Source organism: Symsagittifera roscoffensis, chromosome 4 (assembly GCF_963678635.1).
Source record: "Symsagittifera roscoffensis chromosome 4, txSymRosc1.1, whole genome shotgun sequence".
NCBI classification, from domain to species: domain Eukaryota; kingdom Metazoa; phylum Xenacoelomorpha; order Acoela; family Convolutidae; genus Symsagittifera; species Symsagittifera roscoffensis.
This window is the reverse complement of record NC_087065.1, coordinates 51,987,850-52,006,664: the sequence shown is the minus strand read 5'-3', so window position 1 is coordinate 52,006,664 and position 18,815 is coordinate 51,987,850. Positions and strand designations below refer to the sequence as shown.

Genomic DNA, 18,815 nt, shown 5'->3' with positions numbered 1-18,815 from the left:
AATGCGAGCGAAACATCAGTTTTCTAAAGGCGCCTAGCATTTGGGGTGAAAAACTCTGGATTAAAAATAAATCTATATTTAGTGAACGCATGCGAATTAATCCAAATATACTTTAAGAAAATGAGAAAATTATTAGTTTCTATTTTGTTGGATTTTAAAATTTATTTCAAATTATCGAAATTTAAGCTTGAATTTTTTTCAAGTATTCAAAAGACCAGCCTCAGCTTTTTTGTTATGAATATTGCGCAAGCATACACTGCATAAAGACCACTACAAGAAGTTGGGCTGTAAAATTTGCGGCTTCGGTTGGAAAAGTCAACTCGTATTATAACACAAGCATTTGTTTGTGTAAATAAAGGAGGGCGATTCTCGATGAAACTAATTGCTATGTTGGGAGTAAAGAAAAAAACCACGCGCATTTTTCGAATTTCTTTTTTGAACTATTGAAAGAATAGAGAAGCCAGGAAATCAAACAGCATTTAGAATTTTGGGTGTTCAATGATTGGTGGCAGATGTAAGAGAAATATGAACGATGGATGGGAATTCTAATTTAATTATAAAATAATTCACTGAAGTCAACAAGCCAATGCGACCAAGTTCAAAAACAGTATCAAAAAGATGATACTTTGGGTGGCATAAGGAATCGAATTCCTGGCTAAGTTTGAGCACCCCCCCCCCCCAACTCTAAAAATCCTCTACAACGTGCAACAGCCAGAATTCTAAGTTGGAAATACAACGGGTGAAAACTTTTAATTTATTCACAGGAAAGATGGATTAAATCAACAGATCATCAGTATGCAAACTGCAAAACTGACCTGTGATAGATAATAGACTCTCGATATTAATTGCTTAAAATTAATTGAATTAAATTAATCGGCATCATTGGAGTATAACAATAATGGCAGCTAGCAACACTGTTCGCTGCAGTACATGACAAACAAGGGGTTTTTCGGGTCACTCGTTTTACCCAGACAGGCGTTGAAGCATCCAGGTCTCCCACACCTCGATCGCCTCGCTCCAAATCTGCCCGGGTTCAGTCGAAGTCTCCTCGGCGTGAAGAACTCGCCACTATCGTCGTCTTGTCGAGCCAAGACTTCGCTTAGAATCAACCCAATGACACAACATAGGACGATACAGGTGAAGTTGACTTTACAAAGTGCTCCCATTTTGATTAACTTGTTTTCGATTGAATTATATATATATACGAAGTCTCGTTGCGGGCTGTATGAAAATCAGAATAGATGGTGGTATCGATTGGTTAGTATAGTTTGTAACCGGTTTTCTCGTCCGTTGAGCTCAACTGCTTCAAAATAGAAGGAAATTTAATGAGCTTCGTAAGTTCTAAACAAAGAATTTCTAATTAAACTAGTCGCTGATGACATTAGTCGAAGCTTCCGATAGAAGCCATACCGTTTCCTTTGAAATAGATAAAGGAATTGAGCAGGGAGATAAAAATTGTTTAGTAGTCGCGACTTTTGATTAATTTTTTTTCAAACAATTTTAGTTTTTTTTTTACGTAAGTAAACAAGAAAATGGCTGAATTCTAGTTCTTAGGTGAAATATTATTTTCACTCGGTCAAAATCTATCGTTAAAAGGATATATACGGAGAGGAAAAAAACACAATTAAGAATAATGGCCGGCGTAATCAGTTTTCGCCAGAATGGAAATCAAAGATCAAATTCGTCCACTTAATTAGAATATTGGTACGTGAATTGGAATTGGGGCACTTTTCAGGCTATTGAAAATATCGTCAGCTCCTCTAGCGGATCTTTTCCACTCCCCCCACATTTGAACTTATGAAAAACTAATTGTACGTCGTCATAATGTGATGAAATTTTGCATGGTGATCAAGCTAACTATTGCGAACATATTTGTTCAGGGGCGGATTTAGGGGTGGGGGGGGGGGGGGGAATGGACGCTTTCTTCGGCTCTTTTTCCTTCCCCCCCCCCCCCACCTCACTCAAACATGAATTTTATGGTCTAACGAGCGGTCTTACAAGGTTAATTATGGAGATCAAATATGTTTGTCATGGCCTAATTAGTCTACATGCCAATTTTCATGACAATCGGACAAAGTGAACAGTAACTTCAAATATAAAAATTTGCAGGTAGGGGGTAAAGGAAAAAGAGCCCCCTCTTTCTCAGTAAGTCGACCCCTGCCGACCCTTCGGCACCAATATATACTAATTTTGAGGTGGAGCGCGCGCCAAAAAAAACGCGATTTTTTTGTCAAAATTTTCCAAAAAGTGCCCGAAACGGCTTTTGACCTGTTTTTTCAAAAACTTGCCTGCGGCGCAGAAAATTTGGCCAAAGCAGCGTCTTTTTAGTGCTTTAGGAGAGCTCGGGAAATTAATTTAGACCGCCTAAAAAAAGGTCGTCAAAATTTTCGAAAATTTTTTGAATATCCGCCTCCCTCGAGAAAATCCTAGATCCACCTTTGTATTTGTTAATCATATTTTACATTGTAACATCACGCATTCAGCCATAACATCATGCAGCAAAACAGCTGAGAAAATTAAAAATTTGAAAAAAGGGGGAAGTTGGATAAGAGCATATGCAAAAGGGATTCTTAATCATACTTAACGATAATTTCAAACAATAGCAGTCAATTGCTGTGCTTGTAGCTGAGAAAAATCTGATCACAATTGTAAATGCACAAAGAGTTGAAAAGGATAGAAAAAAAAAGACATTTTCGAGAAACATTTTTTACAAAAACTCGTTAATCAATTTACGAGTAATTCTTTTTCACCGAGACAGGTAATAAATCATTAGTATTGACCCTTCTGATAAACTCCCGTGGCGGTTTACAGATCTTTTCTTACGACAACAATTTCCTTAAAACAATTCCCAAAGTCCCAGAGAGCACGACGATACAAGAAATTTACAACGGTACAACACTTAACCCCTAAAAGCTGAAGCAACTCAAAACTGGGCGGAAACAAACGCAAACCAAAGATCTTTAAGCTGTTTTGAAACTGGTCGGATTAATACCATAGTTTTCAAATAATAAATTACACAGAGGTACAGTTGCGCTTCGCAAAAAAAGCTCGATAAAGTGAAAAAAGATAGAGGTAAAAACCAGCCTTCAACATAGAACTTTTGCTGTGGCGAATTTGATCCTACTACCAGTAGATTAAGAGTCCCCTTTCCTCGCATATACGCCACAAGCCCTAGACAATTTACTACACAGAGGCGAAGCTGAGCTTCCCACCTCTTGGGATAAAATTAGATCTATCAAAGCGAGTGAAGATACTTGTGGAAAAAAACATGTCCAGACAATAGATCGCAAAATCATTATCGGAACAAAGCAAACCAACGGTAACAAATCCTAAAATATCTGAGCAGAAACTCTTCATGACTATTTTTTCAAATTCAAAACTAATTTTTAAAAAATTGAGTCCCCTTCCCTTGAGAACACACACACGCGCATAAAAACTTTTTTTCGCTCATCAAACGACCCAATTGAGGCTAGTGAGTCGATATAAAATACGACGAAACGCATTCAGCCGGAAAAAAAAGAATAATTGATTTTGCAAACCGAGTTGATAAATTACAACTAACATAAATTGGGGAGGGGACCATAAAAATTATGTTTCCCTTAATGCGACACAAAATTAGTTGACTAAGCCGATAAAAAATAAGCCGTAGTAATTTGTCTTGCTCGCTAAAACTTGCGAGTGTAATCAAAACGATAGCAAAAATGACTATTTAAAAACGGTTTAATGACATGAAATCATTCATCTGTATATCTTCGCTAGCATATCCCACTCCATCCGAAAACCATAAAAGGCCATACAAACAATAAGAGCTCAGGACTATGTAGCCAACACCACCCAAAAAATCACATCCGATGAATCACCATTCAGTTCCGAAAAGAATGCCACACTTGAACAAACTGATCAAGCAATGCCAAGTTTTGAAAATGAGCGTGAATTCAAATTGAGTTTCAAGCGTGAAATTTCAATAGAAGAAAAGACGCAATTTTGTAAGCTCACATGGTATAATTGTTCTGCACAAAAATCTATTGATCAAAAGATTGAACGCTCGGATTCGCGATAGATCACAAATTTTGGTTTTCAATGGATGAAAAGTGTCTCCTGCCCCACCCCTGAACCGCTTACCCGGTATGGAGGAATGTCTGTAAAATTATTGATATATTAGCCTCAACCAACTCCCAAAAATTGTTACTTCACATAAGCTTTACGTTGAAAAATAACCGAATTTTGGAAAATCAATTAAAAATACATAGAAAAAACTGACAATTTGTTTAATAAAAGCCGACAAGTTAACAAAAGGAACTCATTTTAACTGCGATATAGACATAAGAATAAATCCTCAGGATATATTACATGGGCTATTTAGTCCATTGATTTATACAGGTATGTATGTGATAATTTTGTATGAGATACTTTCATTTGGGATACTTTGTCCAGATCCCTTGAAAAATAGCGTTTAAGATTACTGAAAGCGCTTCAACTATTAGTCTTCCACCGTGTGATAAAAATGAAACAAACTAGACGCTCTTGAAATTTTTTGAAACAAAAATCAGGAATCATCAGCATTTATCAATCTCAACGAGAAGAAACCAACAAGTTCTTCAGTGTCAACTCTTATTTGCTCAAAATTTTTTCGTATAGTTATCTTTTTCGATGTTCTTTGTCAGCCGATCAACCTCAAAGCAAGTAACGATCAAGCTCACACCAATATAACAAGCACCACATTGATCATTGCGAAAAGAAAAATGAAAATAAAAATACCCGCTAAAACACACCCTACACGACAGTTAATTTTCGCTATTCGAGAGAATTCGTAACAATAAATCATTTCAGCAAAAAAACAGCTCAAACTCGCGTTTGAATATCTTTCGCATGGCGATAGATGACCATGTGTATCTTAAATCGGTCTGAGAAGCAAAACAAAACAGAGATCAACTCTCATTAACACTGAGAGAAACTTGTTGTAATACATTCTTGAAATCCAAATACAGCTAAAAAAAAGCTTTAATATGTTAGCACTCTTGATCCTTTACGAGCTTATTTTTGGATAACTAAAATAGAACAAATTAACCCTGAATATCGAGAAGGATAAATTTCATGCCAGAAAAATTTAAAACATGATTGTGATTTTGTCTTTTCACATCGTGATTGTGATTTTGTCTTTTCACATCGTGATTGTGATTTTGACTTTTCATAATTTAACTCCAGAGGTGGACGAAGAAAGTTGGAATGGATGAAATCGATGCACAAAAAAGTTATTATTTCTAGACTCAGTTGACAATCCAGAAATAGTTGCTTCACTTCAATCCACCTCTGCGTGTTGGTAGATGCATCCCCATTAAAAAAGAGTTGGTTGACCAAAACGGGTGTCGTGAATAATTCTAAAGGGGGAAATTTTGGGAGGTGAAAGGGTTGAATACTCAATTTTATCTACTCTAACGCTCGCATTTAGCCTAAAGCGCTGCGAATCAAATCCAGGATTTCTTGAGACTTTTCATTGTAGCTCGCATCAGGATTGAAAAAAATTTCAGTGTGGTAGTCCTTCTTTCAACCACATGTGGCGTTTCTTCGTCGTAGCTGATCTTGCTCATCCAACGAGACTTTTATGATTTGTATGATCTACTTAAGAATCTCCCTCCCCTTTTGAAACCTCATTAAGAATCCCCGCCCGCATGCATTAATTAAATTTTTAGATATTTTCATTCATAAATTATGCCTTCAAAATTTTCATAAAATTATCATAACTTCAATCTTCTCTCATTGCGAGGGTAAAATGTTCGTTGTCTTTCCCCTAAAAACCAGTCCTGGTTCACTTAATTATGTTCTATTGCAACATGGTCAGGTTCTGGTGCTTTATTATACGGAGGAGAGGAGCGACAACACGTGCGTGCTATGGCGTAACCTCTCCATCAAGTTATCTCCCAGGACTCAAAAGTTAACAAGAACCTTTCTCCTGGTTTACATTTGACCAGCATCAGAAAAGCTAGACATTTTAAAAGACGATGATATCAGCAACATTTACAAAAATCAATGAAAGTGAAAAAAGCAATCTACTTACTATATTGTGGTTAGCAGAGAATCAACTGTCGATCAACGCACTAAAATTAAATTCCGGAATAAACAAAATAAATAAATAGGACAGTTTATTTGATTGAAATTTTATTAGAAGGTTTCAGTCACAAAAAAGTAAATTACCATTGATTCAAATGGTTGATTTCAAAGTGTCAACTTCCGCTCACAAAAAAAACAAACCCTGTTTATTCCCAAAGGACGGGGCTTAGCCTAAATGTCACCTTTGAAGAAAAACGAAAGAAATAAATCAGCAGCAGCATATCCCGGATAAAAGCGCACTAATCATAAAAAATGTAACCTTGACAAAAAACAAGCATCATCTATAACTTACCAGAAAAAAAATGCTTTATTACATGGCTTAAAAAAAATAAACTAATTACGTAATTGATTCCAAACCGTACACACTTACCACTTAATACCAGTAGCGGATACAAAAACAGGTGGGGCGGGCATTTGCTTTCCCTCAACAAGTCTACAACGTAACCTTTACATTCATTTTGTGGCGCGCAAAAAAAATGAAACCAATTTTGAGGGGTAGGGAAGGGGGGGAGGTGTGGGAGGGATTTTGGCAAAGACTCGGAAAAACCTGCTTTTCCGCTGAAAACTCGCTAAGGTGAAAAAATTTGAGGATAATCCTAAAATTTCTGCGCCTTAGTCAATTTTCAGCGTTGAAACAGTCTTTTCGAAGCTCCGTTCTCAAAATTAGTATGAAGTGCAACTAAACTTTGACAGAGCTCGGAAAATAAATTCGGTCAACCTAGACAAAGATAGATGATTTTTTCCCATTTCAAAGACCAAATATGCTCATAAAAGTAGGGACTAAATGCGCAGACCTTTGAAATTAAATTACGTATTCAGTATCACAACTTACCTAACGGAACTACAGACAAATATAGATAAATTGCTTGCCCATATCTTTTAGTATCAACAACAAGTGCTAATAAGTGGTCACCAACCATTATAACCAGACTTCATTGCTATCATCAGATGACACGCAAGGCTCACAAGTTTTTGGTTAGATTAATTATGCCAGGTTATTAACAGCCCATTTATCATGGTTCAGACGAGCCAGCTAGCATTACACTGATAATAACTAAAAGTTTCCAGCCGTCTAAATCATGAATAAAAGACTGATATCTCACTCAAACACCATGAAGTGTCTTTGTTGAGCGTGCTTTTGTTTATATGAGAGAAGACAACGGATAGTTTGCTTTTTTCCAATAAAATTCACAAAAAAATTATATGATAGGACATAATTATGATATCATATAAGTGAAATGAATCATACAACATGGATAGGTCATCATGAATAGGTTAATTTTAGAACTTAAAGAAAAAAACTTATATGTATTAAAAATGAATAAACATTCACATAATAACCTCATGGGGGTAACTAAATCCAATAGCACTTAATAGCAGATAAAATTGAAACTTAACTAAGTATCGAAAGTGAGTTTTTCCGTCATTGTTCCGACCAATGAAAATGGGGAGGAACTTCTGTCTTCGGATGTGCTCTAGTTTTTTTCCTTTTTTAAAAATTTCAGCGCAAAATTAGGCACCACGAAAAATCATCGGAATGGGTCGTGTGATATATTGACATAGTAAAATCCTTTCACTCGTGATTCGAACAGTAAAATTTTCATGCGTATAAACAATGAAAAAAAAACATTCTCTGATTCAATCTAAGCACACTTCATACAAATGCAACACATTTCGAGAAAACATTGAACGAAAGGGAAAAACAAAAGGTCCATTTGGTCGCCGTATATTGCCCTAGAGTTTCTGAACGTCTTCGGTAAACAAGTGGTAGACATCATAAAGTTTCGCTCGTTAAATTTAACATTAAAGGATATGTTAACAAATTAACACAGATCGTAAAAAACCAGCCAAACTGCTGCGATTGACACATCAAAATATGCACAGTTACAAGCAGGTTATGGTAAACAGGTTATAAGCAGTAGAAAAAGAATAATAGTCAGAGCGGGATTACTGCGTCTGTTATTGCAGATTATCTGGAAAAGAACAAAAAAACCATTCAAGTAATAATTAAAATAGAGTGAAAGAAAAGTGTTTAAGTTGAATGTAAAACTGAACAGTTTTTAAATTTAAGATCTAACTTGTTTTTACCACTGAAGAAATATAAAGACATTTCATTCTATGAACACAATTACTTACTTGCGATACACTTAATGACTGAAAATCAAAGGGACTCAATTCATTTTCACAAAAAGAATTAAGCAATTAAGAGTCCTGGAAGAGAAAAGAAAAAAACGTTGTAATTTTTGTTTTTTACTTTTAACTTTTTCAGAGAGCTTTTACCAAATCTTCTGATTTTTCTATTATCAGAGAACATTTTTCAAAAAAATCAAATATGAACAATAAGTGTACTGCTAACATTTTTCTAGAGACGAAGACATATGAAAGAATGTTGTGGAAACTGCGAAACCACTTTTTTTGCAAAACTAAGATTGGCTGCAATGCATTGAAACTTGTACAACCAAAAATCAAAACGCCATATTGAATGAGCGATCTGACTTTTGATTAATAATATTTGAACATACCCAGAAGGGGACACATGTCTGATTTTTTCAATATTTCCACAGTTTTTTGGCAATTTAGTTCTGATATAATCAATTTGCGCATCAAAATTTAGATTGAAAGCTATGAACACTTCTTAATAATTCCATGACAATTCTGAAGATAAATTTCTATTCTTATAAAACTAAATTCCATGACAATTCTGAAGATAAAATTCTATTCTGATAAAAACTAGTGTTGTACGAAGCGCTTCTCTTCGTTATATCCAATTCAAATGTTTTCTTCATATTAGGAGATCAACTATTGGTAGAAAACCAATCGGCTACGGAGTTAAAGTAGCTGTTTAGTATGTCAAGATATAATTCGAGACCAATAATTGTACTATCGTCAGCGAAAAAAAAACTTCTGACTTTAAGTTCAAACCTGGAAGATCATTTACATATATGAGAAATAGTGAGGGTGCTAAAAATGAGCCCTGGGGTACTCCGCACGAAACATTTTGATTACTTGAACAAATTAATCATTTGCACATATTGCTTGCTATTTGATAGATAGCTTTGTATGCAATCATAACAGTTATTTGTAACTCCTTAGAATAGAAGCTTCTATATTAGAACTTTGTGGTTAGCTTCTTCAGTTACATTAGAACTTCAGTTACATTAGAACTTCAGTTACATTAGAACTTCTTCAGTTACTTCTGCAAGGGGATCAATTGTACCGTGTTTACTCTCATAACCGAACTGTTTCATATATATGAACTGAAACTTTTCAGAATAGTTGTAAAATTTAAGAAACATCATTGTTTTGAATTTTTACTTATTGACGGAATCAAGGCTAAAGGTCGACAATAAATCATTTTAGCTCAGAAGCTTCTTTATTCATCGGTAGAATTTTTGCTTTCGAGAGCTCTGAGGGGTAAGCAGCTTGTTTCATTGACTCGTTCACAGTTTTTGTCAGTGAGACAGTGAGTGGGTTTTTGTATTGCAGCAAGACTTCGTAAATTTTTTACTCACTTCACCTGCACCAGAAGAAGAAATATTTTGCATATTTGAAATATAAGAGGCTATTGAAAATAATAGAGGCTATGTTTATAAAAAGGCTGTTGAAACTATCTGCCACCAGTTCTAATGACTCTCCCTAAAGACCAATTGTTTATTCATCTTGTCGATATAAAAGCCTATATTAAGTTTAAGAATGGGTAGATTTGTATTGAGTCACCTATACACGTCTTGAATTTATTTATTAGTAACATCACTTTGAAACCATTATCTTCTTCCGATCTTTGAAACCATTATCACTTTGTTTCTGAACTCAGTTTCTGCAAACTATTTGTTCGGTTTTGGCATAAGCTACAATGCATCTTATTTCTTTTGATAATAAAGTAATAAAATCAAATAATTAACCATGGTGGACTGTTTTTTTGACGGCATTCTATCTTGGGAGCAAAAGTATCTTAACCATATTGAAATTTCTCATTAATACAATTAGGCCAAAAAAAACAATGCGACACAAAAATTTAAACAACGGGCGAGGCTGCATTTTGCAAACACATCCAAAAAGACTTTCTACCACAGCGAAACTTCCCTTATGCTGTCAATAAAAAAAATTTTGCGTCCTTTAAAGCTACATTTGGATTACGTATCCTTATTCAAATTGGAATCATTTTGTTGTCTGAGCTACACGTTAAAAGTCAATCGGAAGTTCCGCGTGATATTAAATATCCTCTGGTGATCAAATCGTGTGTCTTCAAACCCCATAACTTTCCAGAAATAGTCGGATGTGAAATATATTTTGCATTTTGAGCTCTGGACAAAAAATATATTTCAAAATGTATAAGAAGCGTGTCAAAAATTGTTTAACATACCTCTACATTTTTCTGAAAATAACACCCCGAATACATGCCGCCAATCAAGCAAAAAAGATTGCTAAAAATCTAGAAAAATTAAACTAAACCAAGAAAGAATAACATAAAAATTAGCGCCTCAGTGTGTTAAGTAGTGTGTTAGTCTGAAATAATATATACTAGTTGAAATGAATGAGCGAGAAAAAAAAAGATAAAACAGAATTTGCTAGCGCGCACGTAACCTGACAGCCTAAGCATGAAGGTAAAGAAATTCGAACGCATTTTTTCAAATATTACTAACAAATCAACGGGCAATAATATGACAATTCATTCGAAACGACGAACCATTTTATTGAAATGAAAATTTTAGCACGCGGGCAAAATAATTTTTCAAACAACTAAAAAAGTTTTTAAAAATGCTTGAGCAAATTATTCAAAAATTAATTTTGCAGTTCGAATAAAAAAGCCTTAGTATAATATACCACCACTTCATTTAAAGTTCTTTGAGAAATGCATGAAATGCATAACAAAACCTCCAGAATTGAAAATTGTTTCTCACGAAAAAATGATAGAAATGATGGTCAACCAAAATAACAGTCATACGAAATATTACTAATGATAAAAACTTAATATATTACAGATACCCTTGCTGATGTGCAAGTAGCACTGGTCGCTGTGCAAGTAGCACAGAATGTTCCGACCACATTCACAAAAAAGGTGTTTTTTGAATCAATTTAGTATTGTTTTTTTTGCGAGGTGTGATGAAAGAAAGAAGTGTTCGAACTAGTAAAACGTAAGTGAATTAGGCGTAATCGACAATAATTGCCTTAGTAAAATCAATAACCAAAACAAATTCTAAGAAGTTATCTAATTCTTTGCAGAACCATGTATTGATTTTTCCGAAAATTTTAACGCCAAGGAAGGGCTAAATGAAGCTTCCAAAACTAGCTTTCCAGGAGTAAAACGAAGTTTTTTACTTTTCAAACAACAATTTTCTCAACTCGCTCGAAATTAGACTCAAACTTAAAATTTTAAACCTTTTTTCTCAAACCAAAAACATTTTTTGAAGTTCTTTAAACGCCATTTGAATCATGGCTGAAAAAGATTTGACGTGATACATGATACAATATTCGACTTAAAGAAAATTAAAGTAAAGAACATTATATACAAATTTCAGAATCAATCTTTTGTATAAAGTGTGACCATTTATAAAAACAACTCCTCAAACAGTCACCATGTTGCAGAGCTTGGTTTTAGCTCCGTTTATTCCATCAGCCTACGGACGTCACTCTACAGCTTCATCTCCCGAGGCTTTATTAAAAAAAAACCCCAAATAGAAGGTTACTTGACCGCTCAAAAACCTTTGAATGAGTAAATCATTAAACCCTGATGACAAATTTCATATTTCCCTTCTGCCTGATCTGCCTGAAAAATTTGCAGCATAGTCTTTCGGGGATAATCATCTTAACACTATATCTAATTTTTGTCCAAGTGACTCACCCAGCCCGATACTTTTGCCGTCGAATTCGTTTATATGCAAGCCAGAATTAAAAAGCCTTTTATTTTACCTTTTTTTATCTTTAACTTCCACAAAAAACACAACCTCAAACTCTCCCCTGAAAATGACCTGTCACTTTCTTCTACTCGAGTCCAATGAGACCGCAAATTTCGCGAACACGCTTTTGACTCAGAACACGCTTTTGAAACTCAATTAAAATCCCAGAATATTTGTAAAACTTAAACTTTGTAAAAAAATTACCATAGCAAACAAAATGCACCAACTTACGTGAAAGTCTGACGATCTAAGGCAAATAACAATTATCCAAACTCTACTGGGAAATTAATGCGCCTTATTTAGGAAATGATATCAGTCTGCTGCAAAAAACATATGATTTTTTCAATAAAATGCTGTCTCAGCAGGCCAATATAGCCTAACAATTATAGCTGGACTGGTATAGGTTATCTGAACTTCATATGATTAGGAACATCACATAGCAAAGAGGTAGGGAAAACAAAAATGAACGTCGGTTAATTTCCTCGGAAATTCAATTCGACAGATAGATTAGACATGTTGCCGATTCAGATGCCCTGCAAACTTAAGTGTGCCGCGGATCTACATGACTAGCTGTCACGGAACAAACTGACAGGCATCAATTGCAAGAATTCAAACTGGTTTTAGGCTAAAGACAAAATAGGCCCCCTGTCTCTACACAAGTCATTTAGCCCTTATAAATTATTAAACCAATGAAACTGAAAATTTTCAATTGCGATTAATAGAATTAAAAAGTTTTCGAAAGAAACAAGATTAATTTCGTAACTTTTGAATTGATCAATTAACATGAATTACAAAAAAACTTTATTGCTGAAAATAACAGAAAACATTAACCGCTATTCCAGTCATCGTCAGTTTTTTTTTTTTTCGGAAGGCACAAAGGAAAATGAAATGAAAGGCTTGATGTCAATTGCCTCAATTTCAGGCCAAGAAAAAAATCTTAAATTAAGCATGTCCTGGGAGCTATTACCATTTATAGGGTCAGTTTCACTCTCGTTGTTTGTCATGTACCAAGAGTCAAAAATTTAAATTTATTTATTATTTAGCACATGTCAACAAAACGCAGTCATTTTCAAAAAAAAAAAAAATTAGATGCAAGCAATAATTAAAGCACAAAACAACCATCGTGCCGTTATCAACAAAGGGGTCACTACTTGACAATATCTCGTTTGAAGCTTGCATTTTGACTTTTTCCTGCAATTTTGACTTTTTCGAAGTCTCATTGTCAGACTGCAATATAAAAAAATCAGATCCATCAAGCTACTTTCGGTTTTCGTCAAAAAGTACTTCCCTATCTCGAATTTAAGGTTTCCCCAACTCTCACATTTTTAAGGTTATTGTTCCGACTTTCGATACGAAAGTAACGGAATATTTGTGCTCGGGGTGGGTTTTTTTTTCTTCAGACAAATTTCGACTTTTTAACTAGCCTTTTTTGACGGAATTTTTTTTTTATATCATTCAAACGGTATTCTTGTCTTGAGCTTACATTTAAAAAGATATTTTACCTGTGATCTTTTTCGTAAAGTTATGGGGGTTTAAAGATTGCCATTTTGGGACAATTAACGCGCAATATATTTCGCGCTATTAACTCGTAAGCGGAGATTAAATCCATCTTAAAAATCGTTCAAAATTGGTTAAAAGAAGCTTATTTGCCATAATCGATTTGTTAGAATGAGCGAAATCTATTCTTTTGTATTTAATATGGCGTATGGGAGCATTTTACCAGATGCATTTTTCAGTACGATGCAAAACTTGGTTTTATAACAGAGCACAAAATGTGCTTGCTTCGTTCTGGATTTCCTAGACACATATTTTACATGTGTTAGTAGTTTTGTAGCTGGATTACAGAAATAAACGTTGCCTGAACGAAATTCTGACAAAAATTTGTTGTTATGGAATCCAGTGCTTAGTGCTTAATCATTTTTTGTTTTTCGACTAAGTCAACAATCGTTTGAGAAACTCGATTTTTGCGGAAATAAGAGACAATGTCTGTGGAAATCAAAACAATACCAAAGTAACCGAGTGTGGCGTCGTTATGTTTGCTTCGGACGAAATACGAGAGCGACAACTTTTTAGCCCTATTTTTAATAATAACTTTTTTGTTTTTTCACCATGGGATTCAAAAATTGCCAAATTTAATTAATTCATTCGGTAGTTTCAGTTCAACTAGCATGCATTTATAACATACCTTTTAGTTCTACGTTATTTTTCCTAAAAACACCTGAGGTTGATTTTCAGGGAGTTAAACGAACCTGTTGGCTGTCGGGATTTGCTGTTAAATCAGCAGTTTTGCTGAAATCTTCGGAACAACGTCAGAAAACGTCTTCGCAGGTGCTTTTCGAGAGCTGCTAAAAACTACGACTTGGTTATCCAAAAACAAATGTCTTTTGCGCAAAAAAATTCAGCTTCTTATTTTTTCTACACAGAGGCGATACAACGCAATCATTTGAAAAGCCTGAGCAGAATTGGCCGAGTGGGTAAGACGCACGGCCTTTAACACAAAAGTCGTGGGTTCGAATGCCGCTTCGGTCATGGTTGAAAGGGCCATAGTGTCATCCGCCTCCTCAAGGAAAAAATCGCACAGCCACTTCTTTCGATTGAAAGTAGATTTGATAGGGTAGTTTATATGAAAACTCAAAAAGTTTCTAAAAAATGGTCTAAGTACAAAAAATTGTGTTTCCGAAATCCGTAATTTTTTTCTGCTAAAAGCAGGCCGTGACGGTAAAGTAGAGAAGATTTCCAAAATCGGGTTTCTTGATTGAGCACTTAAGCTGAGAATTAGCACGGTAGTCTTCGAGTAAAGTGAAAAAACTTCCAAAAAACGGGCAATGTTTCCAAACATTCACGAGTTTGAAGGCCATAACTTTTTGTTAAAAGAAACTAGGCGTAGCAAATTAACAAAATGCAAGCTTCCAACAACCTGTTGTGTCGATTAAACCTATGATATCAGCTTCGGCAGAATATTTATCGAGAAAAGTTCAAGAAACGGTCAACAAATTAGAAAGTTGACATTTCCGAGAAATATAGCTTTTTGTTTAAAAACAATTGGGCGCAGCCGCTTAAGCAGACCAGTAATTTCGATTGAACCCAAAAACACGAGTTTGGCTGAGTAGTTCTCGAGAAAAGTCAAAAAATCAAAAATTTGACTATTCCGAGGGCCATAATTTTAGGTGTAAAAAGTTTGGGCGTAGTCGCTTATGAGGGGAGCGTTCTATTCCGTTCTAAATCCATTCAGATTTGGTGGCTTAATTTGTGAGAGAACGAAAAAATCAAAAAAAAATCGGTCAACTAAAGAGACCAGGGGAGTATGCAGGCACACAAAATGTAGGTGGTCTTTCTATGGATACCTTTTTTTGAAAATTGGTAGAAGGGTTTTTGAGAAAAAAAATACTTAGTTAAACTAGTTGTTAACCCCCCAAAAAAATCTACATTCAGATTTGATAACGCATGCTATTCGCAAGGGTAATAAATTGATTAACGAACGCCTCTTGATAATTATTTTTGATGTTCTAAGCTGCAATTAATCGAGTCAGCCTGAACAAGAAAACAATTTTTGGCAATTTTTCGTGAACGACCTTTAGATAACTCAAACTGCAACTTCACAAGGGGAGAGAAACAGGAATAGAGCCAAAATTGCTATCCAGAATTAATTCAGCGGGGTAAGAAACGGGGGAGGAAATTGACGAAAACTACTCACGACTCCATTATGACCTCTTAACACTACTCAGGGCTATTTATGAAATGCAAGATACTTACCGTTTCGACTTCTCAGATGACGATGAATAGTTACCCTTATTGGCTTTCTACTTTTCTGAGTAAAAGCTAAAAATCAATTAGTCTAGCATTAACGGATAAATTAGCGTCAAAACAACTCAAACATCTTATCTTTTAAGCTCTAATCTTTTAAATGGACTCTTTGTACATATTAGGAAAGGCTTTGTTGCCAATTCTGGACTCCAAACTCGCACATCCTTGAAACCTTTGTTTCTCGCAACGAAATTATCAAGCATCTATGAAGATGGTATTTTTTCACCGCGAAATCAAAAAACTTCAAAACTAATTTGCCACTTTCCTGTGATTGATGAGGCATTCTTATTATTGAAGTATTTGTAAATAATGACAACAAGGAATATCTACGCTCATTCCATTTATTTTTAAAAGTGATGGTTTTTGTAACCCTCCCCATTTGTTGGAATACGACTTGGAAGAATTGTTGATCAACAAATATATATTTTTGGCTGAATGAATTAGAGGCATTATATTTAAGCATTAAGTTAGACACAAAAAACAGAGAAGCACGTTGTATGAATGCATGAGAAATTAAGTTCCCAAGAAAACTCTCAAATAAATTACTCTTTTTGTTAAAATATGTTCATCCGCCAAACGTATGGCAGGATGGCACAACTGATATTCGGCTGAATTAATTCATCAAAATTGCATGTTCGAAGCTTTTCAGTAATGAGTTGAATGGTAGTCAGGAGTCAATAATTTTTAAATATATGTAGCGTGCTTAAGGGTGAGGGGGTTGGAATCCGTCAATTTCAGTTGCCGAAATTTCATCAATTCCCGAAAACAAAACTTAGGTCAAAACCGTCCAGAAATTGCTGGCGCGCTAAAAATATATATATAGTTGCAGCAGCGCTTTAAATTCATGGCTGGCTTAAAAAAGGTCGATACAATTTTTCGAATCTATTTCTAACAATTTTTTTCTGTAATAGATATGCATTTAATCTTTGAAGTTTCATCGGGAAAAACAATTTTGCCGCAATATTTATTCAACCTTGCAGCCTTTACTTTTCACCGTTTATTTAATATTTCGTCACAGCTCCATTTTGGTTAATAAAAAACCTGCCGTGCAGTCAAAACCTAGCAACTCGGCCAATAAGTAACTGCGGCGCTGTCCCAACTTTCTGTTTCTCTCAATAAATACTTGCAGCGCCGAAGATTGCAATTCTGGGGTTTCGACAGAGCTCGAAAAATTCAAAATAACTGGCCTAAAAATGTCCATAATTTTTTAAAAAATAAGTTTGAAACCTTACTCAAATTATTTACTTATCTGAGTTATAGATTTAACCTGAGAAGTTTCAACGCAAAATTAATTTTGCAGCAATGTTATTTCTGCTATTACGCTTCAAGTTGGAGGGATTCGAAAGTAAAATAATCAAGAAAATGAAACTAAACACCGCCAAGTTAAAAACCAAACATGTCATAGTCAATAAGGACTTCCACAAAAAAACACAAGGCCGAAAATCTGACACATCTTGCATTGCCTTAAAAGCTAACACCCCCAGTTAAAAGGTAAACCGACGCCTTAACAGAACAATCATTACAGCAATTGATTATGAAGATAGGAAATGGGTTGCTGTAACTTTTGCAAGCCTTCATCGGGAGCCAAAGCTGCCTACACCTTAATTGTATTGAGCATCCTCAATTACTGAAAACTGATACCTTCAACTTCCGTTCTTTTTTGACGTAAAAATTTCAATCTTTTTTATTTTACCATTGATAAATTAACATCCTTTTTTAAAAGAGGTAAGCTTGAGCGTGAGAGTAATATACACACCACAGCTATTTTGAAAGATGCATTGAATAGAATTTCATGAGAAAATGATAGTTTGCTTAACATATCTAGAGTGCAACCCACAGCAGAGATGGCTTTAAAAGTGGGCATAGAGATATTGCTTACAATGAAAAACGGGGACCGATTTTTTAGCAGACCAATTTTTCAGCATACAAAGTGAGAAGAGTATGTTTTTGCTCTTTCACACATGTTCTCTCACGACAAGGCATGAAAGAAAAATGAAATAATAGAACGCATGCTAGAAAAAAGATATCATTTGCATAGTTTCGCGCACTTTTCCGGGCTCTTTCAGAGTTTTCCGGGCTCTTTCAGAATTTTCCGGGCTCTTTCACAATTTTCCGGGCTCTTTCAGAATTTACCGGCATCTTTCCCTCAGAAAGAGCAAAAACAGTTAGAACTTAGTTGAAGATGGCCTCGGGCATCTTTCAATTATGTTCTAACTACTACAAAATGAATCTTTTAGCATACCAACTTAATAAATTGCCATATGATTGATTGATAGACTGCAAAAGACGCTGAGTGACCCTAGCACTTTCGATTGTGGAGTTTGACTTCCTTTAAAAACTAACTGAACTGAACTGAAAAAAAAACGCTAAAAATTCAATTGTACAAAATGTGCACAAAATGTAAATAAATTTCCTGAAAAATATCAGACTTAGATAAGTGTTCTCATTGAAGTAAATAACACATCGAGCGTTGAATCCCGGCCATAACCAAGAAAATAGTGAAGAACAATACTAAAAATTAATGAAAACTATGAAGACAGTCACAAAATTTGTAGCTATAACCATAGAAAATAGACACCAAAAAATAGATTGAACCTTTTTAAAAACTTCGAAAATCATGTCCTAAATAATTATGTTTCAACAAATAGAGTTATGGCTCGTGATAAGTTTCAAAATTGAACCCTGAAAAACTTTTATTCATTGCAATAAACACTAGCTATTCGCAAATGCAAACAAAAAAGCAACCTCAACGATTATTGAAAAATTAATGAAAAAATAATTTGAATGCACACCAAAAATAACGTGTTCGGCATGTTTAACAATCTATGAAAATCGCAGAAGGCTGTTTAAGTAACACAGGGAGGGATTAAGTGGGAGGGTGGCGGACGCCCCCCCCCCCCCCTCCACGTGGATTCGACCCCCTGCCGGCCCAAATGGTCCCCCTTTGTACTATTTTGAGATATCCATTTTTGGTGACAGTCCTTAAAAATTTTATAAAGGCGCCTT

General features: G+C 35.0%; 1 long non-coding RNA gene across 4 annotated transcripts; it reads right to left on the bottom strand.

The window, feature by feature from the left end:
- Positions 1–735: 735 nt before the first annotated feature.
- LOC134844091 (uncharacterized) lies at positions 736–17,251 on the bottom strand. 4 transcript variants are annotated; one of them, XR_010162663.1, is made up of 4 exons: positions 17,055–17,251; positions 15,759–15,824; positions 6,056–6,095; positions 736–1,341 (listed from the first exon to the last, which is right to left on the bottom strand). It is a non-coding gene; the product is annotated as an uncharacterized LOC134844091 (long non-coding RNA). The 4 variants fall into 4 exon arrangements; XR_010162664.1 differs by having other exon boundaries at positions 17,077–17,251; XR_010162666.1 differs by lacking the exon at positions 15,759–15,824 and having other exon boundaries at positions 17,077–17,251.
- Positions 17,252–18,815: the final 1,564 nt, after the last annotated feature.